We start from the raw sequence: 8,605 nt of genomic DNA, 5'->3' as shown, positions 1-8,605 counted from the left end.
AAAAACACCATCGGATTTCAAAGTAGCACGATCTAATTCAAAAATTTCACCCAATTGGGCACGTCTAGCATATTTTTTCACAGTAGCAGGATCGCCATAACTGACCCCATTGAGTTCGCCACCATAGAACTCAACAGTTACACCTACTTGTTCGACACTATACTTCGATTCTGCCCTTCTAAAAGGAACATCCGCTCTCACAATTCCGTCTCCGTCTACCAAAACCACCGGAAATGTTTCAAAAAAAGTAGGCATACGACGTACAAAAAGCTCATGCCCCTCTTTATCTCTAAAGATGGGGTGTCCTAACCATCCAACAGCTATTCCATCCCCATTGTCCATTGAGCCTGCTCTGAATAATCCCCCCTTCGCCGGATTATTACCGATGTAATCATAAAAAGCTAATTTTTCGGGAATTTTAGACCAAGCTTCCGATAAACTCAGATTTTCGGCTAGCCCGGCTCCAACTCTTCGATATATTTCTTGCTGGAAGTATCCCTGATCCCACTGATAACGAGTGGGACCAAATAATTCTATGGGAGTAGTTGCTGAACCATACCACATAGTTCCAGCAACGACGAAAGCTGCAAAAAAGACAGCAGCGATACTACTAGAAAGTACAGTTTCAATATTGCCCATACGTAATCCTTTGTATAAACGTTGGGGCGGGCGGACACTAAGATGGAATAGTCCCGCCAATATCCCCAATGTCCCCGCTGCAATATGATGAGAGGCTATTCCTCCCGGAACAAAAGGATCAAAACCTTCTGCGCCCCACGCTGGATTTACAGATTGTACTTTTCCGGTTAGACCATAAGGATCGGACACCCATATTCCAGGACCATACAAGCCTGTTACATGAAATGCGCCAAACCCAAAGCAAGCCACCCCTGAGAGAAATAAATGAATTCCAAAGATCTTGGGCAAATCCAAAGAGGGTTTTCCCGTACGTTCATCACAGAATATTTCTAGGTCCCAATACACCCAATGCCAGATGGCTGCTAAGAAGCACAAGCCAGAAAACACAATATGTGCCCCAGCCACACCTTCGTAACTCCAAATACCCGGATTCGTTATAGTTCCTCCTGTGATACTCCAACCACCCCATGAATTGGTTATCCCTAAACGAGTCATGAAGGGTATAACGAACATACCTTGTCTCCACATTGGATCAAGGACGGGATCAGAGGGATCAAAAACGGCTAATTCGTATAGAGCCATCGAACCGGCCCAACCAGAAACTAGAGCTGTATGCATTATATGGACAGAAAGTAACCGACCGGGATCATTCAATACGACGGTATGAACACGATACCAAGGCAAACCCATGGAAATACCCCTTATTTTATCAAAGAAAAAATAGACACTATGTAACTTTATCACATTGGAAAAGACTGATTGATGCTATGGACCTCGCCTTTTCAGTGGATTATCTCAAAGCAAGAGTTAATATTTATTCCGTTCCATTGGTAATAATTTAACAATTCTGTTCGTAGGAACAAAGAGAAGCAGATCTATTCTATACTCGATAAGTACCAATACGCAATGGGGGGATTGATCCTATTTTTGTGAGCGAATGCATAGATACTTGTTCATCCTTCGAACGATCCATTTGTACGAATTTTCCTTTATTCAACCCGTCTTCTCCATGAACCTTCCAATCTATGGATAAAATACGATAAACGACAATATTATGAAGACAATAAACCCATTGTTACGTTTCCACATCAAAGTGAAATAGAGTACTTAATTTTTCTTTCATTTTATGCCTATTGGTGTTCCAAAAGTACCTTTTCGGAGTCCTGGAGAGGAAGATGCAGTTTGGGTTGACGTATAGTGCGACTTGTCAGACATATTGGGTCATATGGGATTTCCCCGTTCTCTCCCCCGATCGAGATATCCTCTGTTTCACCCAAGAAAGATTGATTAAACCATCAATAATTCAATTCGGAGCGTGAAGTGCAATGCAATTAGATCAATTTATTTGTTGGTTGGGGATCAATATTCTCAATTAGAAGAATTTATGGTTGGCTTGGACCAATAAAATGAAGTATCCAGGCTCCGTTCAAAAAATACCAAATTGGTAATCTATGTATGATTACTACTCGTATCATAAATGATCCCTATTTATACCTCTAAAACTACCAATTAATGGAATAATATGATTAGTCGAATATTTGGCGGAAGGCATGAACATGAAAACGAATTGAAAAAAAAAAAGAAGTCGGAACAAAAAGAAGCGGTACTGTGATCATTTGTCCTATATGTGCAAATAGAATTCGGGCAGATCTTTACCCGGAGTAGAGCATAAACCTAAAAGAATTGAAGAGGCCCATTTAGGAACAAGAAAATTACATCGTGATTTGGATCTCGATGAAAGAATACATCAATGAGGGGTTAGTTCGATAAGTTCAATGAATTCTTTTTTTTTTTTCGCAATTTTGATTTTTTGAACCGTATGCATCCAAAGGTGCGTGTGCGGTTCCTAAGGGATACAATTTTGTCCTAATCAACCGACTTCATCGAGAAAGATTACTTTTTTTAGGACAAGAGGTTGATAGCGAGATCTCGAATCAACTTGTTGGTCTCATGGTATATCTCAGTATAGAGGATGATACCAGGGATCTGTATTTGTTTATAAACTCTCCCGGCGGATGGGTAATACCAGGAATAGCTATTTATGATACTATGCAATTTGTGCCACCAGACATACATACAATATGCATGGGATTAGCCGCTTCAATGGGATCTTTTCTCCTAGTCGGAGGAGAAATTACCAAACGTCTAGCATTCCCTCACGCTTGGCGCCAATGAGTTTTTTTTTATTTGAGAAAAAAAAAAGAAGACTATGCCTTCGCCATATGGAATATGAATAATAAGTAATAATAGCATGGCACTTCGAGTTCGATATGAGCAAACTATTATTTTTTTTTCATAACATAACATGAGATTATATATCGAGATAGTAGTATGAAACAAAGGTTATTTACGATTTGATCTTATGTATCGGGGGTCCATTTCAGCGTCACAAACCTTTTTTTTGCTTTCACACCAGAAGCCTCTTTCCGATATTTATGTTATGAAAGAGTACGAAAATGAAAAAAAAAAAAGATCATTTTTTCCTTATTTGATCGGATCATAAAGAAACTTTGGGATTGCTGAATCACAGACGAGATAAATATATAAAGCAACGGAACCATCATAGTATTTTTTGACTCCTCCGAAAGGAAAGATGGTAAATGGATCATTCAACGATCTGGGTCTGATGGATTCTATTTGTCTCTTTCTTCGATGGAAGGGAAAAGGAAATTCCATTGCGGAGCCGTATGCAATGCATAAAAGATGCCTGTACGGTTGTTCAATTCTAATTCTATCTTTTTATTCTTGTTATTCTTTATCCCTTCCCTTCGACCGATCGTGCGAGATAGAGGAACCGTTCATTATGTTATATCATCAGGGTTATGATCCACCAACCTGCTAGTTCTTTTTATGAGGCACCCACAGGAGAATTTATCCTGGAAGCGGAAGAACTACTGAAACTCCGCGAAACCCTCACAAGGGTTTATGTACAAAGAACCGGCAAGCCTTTATGGGTTATATCCGAAGACATGGAAAGGGATGTTTTTATGTCAGCAACAGAAGCCCAAGCCCATGGCATTGTTGATGTTGTCGCGGTCGAAAATACCGGGGATTTCACATAAATTCTTGATTCCATTTCGAACCATAATTCGAATGAGCCGTGATTTGATATTTTATCTTCTTAACCTGGTAAAATATTATATGAAATGGAAGTAATTCATAATCATCCGGTTAGGATCGATCTAAACCAGCCCATTCTGTATACGATTCAGCATGCCAACTATTAAACAACTTATTAGAAACACAAGACAGCCAATCAAAAATGTCACGAAATCCCCTGCCCTTCGAGGATGTCCTCAGCGTCGAGGAACATGTACTAGGGTGTATGTGCGACTCGTTCAGATCATGATCTGGAACAAATGAGACGATTTTTCCAGTATCAATGACCAGTACCAATGAGTAGGATAGAATGGAAGAACTCCATTCCATTCACTATCTCAAAATAAAGATCTATCATATACCTCTATTGTGTATGGAATTTATGGTTTCCATTGGTGCAAATCCAATCACCTCGATTTGAGATGAAAATCAATTCCCCATTGGTAGCAAATGGTTATCCATTAAGCGGGGAAAATAGTATTTTAAAAGCAGAAAGATTATGCTTCTACTCTTGCAAGAACGGACTAACAGGGTTAGCTACCTAGCCAACCTTCATAATTAAATGCCGTCACTGTATGGATGGATCTCATTGTGAAAAGACCTATATACTGGATAATTTTATGGGTAGAGCCAAAGAGTGTGAACTGTACAAGTTACTAATAACATTGATTAAATGGGGGAAGGAGCTCCGGTGTATAGAGAGGACCTCACCGTTTAAGAAGTAATCATAGAAACGATGGAAGCCACTATTTATTTATTTCTCCATTTTTCTCTATTTATTACTACCTATTTACTAGATATTTTATATCTAATATCGGTACAATTTCTTATTCCGAGGTGAAATGCCTGGAAGAAATCAAAAATCGTGGTTGGGAAGGTCATAGTAGCAAAAGCCATTGGAATTTTTATTTTATACATCGGAAGAATCCGTTTTGTTACTAATAAACTAGGGGAGGGGAAAAGAATGACTGAAAGAAAAGAAATCAATTAGTTATTCATCAAGGTTTCATTTGATTCAATGACCAGAGTTAGGCGGGGATATATAGCTCGGAGACGTCGAACAAAAATTCGTTTATTTGCATCAACCTTTCGAGGGGCTCATTCAAGACTTACTCGAACTACTACTCAACAGAAAATGAGAGCTTTGGTTTCCAGTCATCGGGATAGATGCAGGCAAAAGAGAGATTTTCGTCGTTTGTGGATCACTCGGATAAATGCAGTAACTCGTGAAAATGGGGTATCCTATAGTTATAGTCGATTAATGCACGATCTGTACAAGAGGCAGTTGCTTCTTAATCGTAAAATACTTGCACAAATAGCTATATCAAATAGGAATTGCATTTACATGATTTCAAATGAGATTATCAAATAAGGCGACTGGAACGAATTCACCGAAATGATTTAAACGGAGTTCCCCGGAGAATGAACTCCGGGAAGGTAGAGTAGAAATGAATATGATAAATATTAGAAATGAACGAACACTTTTCAATAAAAAAAAATATTTTTTCTTCCCCATTCATTCTTTTTTTTTTTTTCTTACGACGCGACAATCAAGTATCTCGGCTTTTTCGAACAAAACCTCAATCTGAGTTTGAATTCCAATTAGAGTTTTGATTCAATTGAGAAGTAGGCCTATTTATTTCTGGTTTTAGGACCAGCAGTTCTAGGGGTCGACTCGGTTCTTTCAAATTGTTTCTCATTATTAAGAAAAGGTAACGAAGATAAAATACGAGCTTGTTTTATAGCAATAGTAATTAATCGTTGTTGTTTCAAGGTCAATCTATTCACTCGTCTAGATAATATTTTTCCTTGTTCACTAATAAATCGACTAATTAAACTCATATTTCTATAATCAATTCGATCCCCCGATCCAATTGGGGGCAAACGCCTACGAAAAGATCGCTTGGATTTACGAAAGGGTCGCTTGGATTTATCCATGATTTATTCCTTATCTCTAAAATCTTATTTCTTCATTCATTTCGGTTTCGGATCCGACCGAAATAGTAATAGTACTTGATTTGTTTATATTTTATATATCTATCTATATGTAATTTTGTCCTGTTCCTTGGAAGGGTGGAACAGACATTCTATTCTGTTCGATCTATTTCTTTATCTCCCCATGAATCGTATGCTTGTAACAATAAGGACAGAATTTTCTCAAGTCCAATCGACTAGGCGTATTGTGTCGATTCTTTTGAGTAATATATCTGGAAATGCCCCGCGATTCCTTATTTAAATCATTTCGGACACAACTGGTACATTCCAAAATAACTCTTATTCTGACATCTTTACCCTTGGCCATGAACCTCCTTTGGATTTTGGATTCCCTCCACTCTTCTATTTTCGATCTGAATCGAAGAATACGAAAAGAAGGAAAAATAAATAGAAGTTGCTAACTGATAACTCGAAATCCAATTATGAAAGATTTCGCTGCAATCAATAGAGTAATAATAAGTAATACAATTATTTCTAACTATCCATTATTTCTAATCCCAGTCAGTATTTCATTTACTATCTTGTATGCTCTTGAACAGCCTGTCCTAGACCCACATTTCTATTTCTGTTCTCCCTCTATTAATTCTATGCTGAGCCCGAGTTTCGCTGAGGTTTAATCCACTTTTCTTTCTCTTTCCTTCCTAAACAACTTAAAAAAAAAATTCAAAAGGGTGGATTAGTCACAGAGAATTTGTTGTATCTCTAATCTTCTTCACCCCTTCCCATGTCAATAACTAGAATGAAAAAAAGGGGAATGTCAACGCATCTGGGAATAAACGATTGATCTCTATCAATAGACCTGCTAAAGACCCGAACCATAGCGTAGTTAGCACAGGTGCCACGGAGAGATATGTTTTTATATCTCGCATTGAAAATCCTCCTTCTTTATTGGAATACATATATGATCAGATGTATCTGTAGCTAAAGATCACTTGTATTTGTACACGAAATCCCTAATCCCGAACTAAAATGAAAATGAATATGTACAATAATCCGGTGGATTAGATCTACTTGTCCCTAAAACAGAAAAAGATGACCCTTTCTTACTGAGCATTACCGATAAATATTCATTTTTTTATACGTTAGGTTTCATATGTATATAATTCTTTGATTATATGAAATCAAAAAGAAGAAATGGCAAGAGAAATTGTCTCTAGATATTAGGAAATAACGATGTGGAAAACAAGACAAGGATTCCCTACAATGAAACTGTACAACAATTGAAAGGGATGTAGCGCAGCTTGGTAGCGCGTTTGTTTTGGGTACAAAATGTCACGGGTTCAAATCCTGTCATCCCTACCTATTACTTCTCCTATGGGCAGTAACGAGGGATCAGTTGAGATCGATTCAAATTGGACTGGACTGGACATAATTTTGCATTTTATGATACTACATGCATGCAAGGTGTATTGGGGGTACAAAAAGAATCCCTTTCTTTACAGTTGTATCTCCTGTCATAAGAAAGCGCTCTTAGTTCAGTTCGGTAGAACGTGGGTCTCCAAAACCCGATGTCGTAGGTTCAAATCCTACAGAGCGTGATTCTGTTTTTGTAATGTTGAATCACAATAAAATAACTTTACTAACTTGAACTGCAACCTGAATTTGACCTCCTGCAGCTTAAGAAGGAGGTCAATCAAAAAAGAGATGTTACTCAATCAAAGGTCCAACTGATCTCCGCGTCTGTATTGTAAATATGCAGTTACGAATAATCCGGCCAAAGTAATAGGAATTAGACCTAAGACGATTCCAAATAGAAAAACTTCAATCATTTCAATTTGTTGGAAAGGGTAAAAATAGAGGTAATATCTATCCCTAAATATTACTCCGAATCACCCATGAATCTCAATGATCAAGAATTGGTAATTAACGCGGGAAGGAACTATCGAATACCTGAAATCTCACAGAACTATTTATTTTGATGAATTATTCATTCAATTAATTTCAAATAAGTCGTATCTTGCTCAGACCAATCAATAGAGCTGGGGTTATAGTTGAAGCAGCTAGTAGAAAACCGAAATAACTAGTTATAGTGGGCATGAAGGAGCTAAATGAGATACGTTCTTTTTTTTTTACATATGTTTATAAAGCACTTACCTAAGTTTCAATTTTTGCGAGATGTGATGATCAGAAAAAATACCAATTGACAGAATCAGTTCCAATTGAAAGTTCTTGATTCATCAGTCATTATAGACGGCACTGACAAAGATAGAGTAGCAGAGGTAGAAAAAAAAAAAAAGATTGATTTATCATCTGTGACATCTACCAATGTCGGGATTTCAAATCAACAGATTCATTGAGCAACTCGTGAGTAAAGTAATAGTCAGAAGAACTGTGTCGTGTAACTTCATTCAAAAATGAAATTATCTTTGAATAACTATAGAATAAAAGAATTGGATTTCAAAAGAATTTCCATTTTGACCATTTATTTCTTTTCTTTTTCAATTTATCAATTCCTATTATCCTTTTAGGTTCCACAGTCTGTCTTTCCATATCATGGAGTTCCATCCTTGTAGCTAGGTCAAGAAGGAACCTTTGGATCTAATCCAGTAATGGTTGCATCACGAATATTGATTGTTCAAACTATTTATTGTTTCTTCTCTTTCTTTCATCGAATACTATCTACTACTGTAGAACCAACCAATTACTTGAAATGAAAGGATTAGAAAAAAAGAAAAATATCTTTTCTACAACCATGAGAGGGGATTTCTATATTTTGCATCTAATTGAATTGTGTGGAATATGATAATCTCGTTCATTAATTATTAGAACTAGAACCCGTTGACTCAAACTTTACTAAGAACTTCAGTTTCTAGTCCAAAGCCAATACTTGAAACCCTATACTACAGAAATTTGATCAATTTTTGATTGAATG

The 8,605-nt window shown here is 37.1% G+C and overlaps 1 non-coding gene across 1 annotated transcript; it reads left to right on the top strand.

Annotated features, from left to right (window-relative positions):
• The first annotated feature begins 6,958 nt into the window (after positions 1-6,958).
• On the top strand, positions 6,959-7,032 carry TRNAP-UGG (transfer RNA proline (anticodon UGG)). Its single transcript has one exon. It is a non-coding gene; the product is annotated as a tRNA-Pro (tRNA).
• The last annotated feature ends 1,573 nt before the right edge of the window (positions 7,033-8,605 follow it).

Source organism: Tasmannia lanceolata, unplaced genomic scaffold, assembly GCF_043159265.1.
Source record: "Tasmannia lanceolata isolate RefF3 unplaced genomic scaffold, GAP_Taslan_0.1 ptg000596l, whole genome shotgun sequence".
In the NCBI taxonomy this organism is placed as follows: Eukaryota; Viridiplantae; Streptophyta; class Magnoliopsida; order Canellales; family Winteraceae; genus Tasmannia; species Tasmannia lanceolata.
The sequence above is the reverse complement of the archived record's forward strand: the minus strand, read 5'-3'. Positions and strand labels throughout refer to the sequence as shown.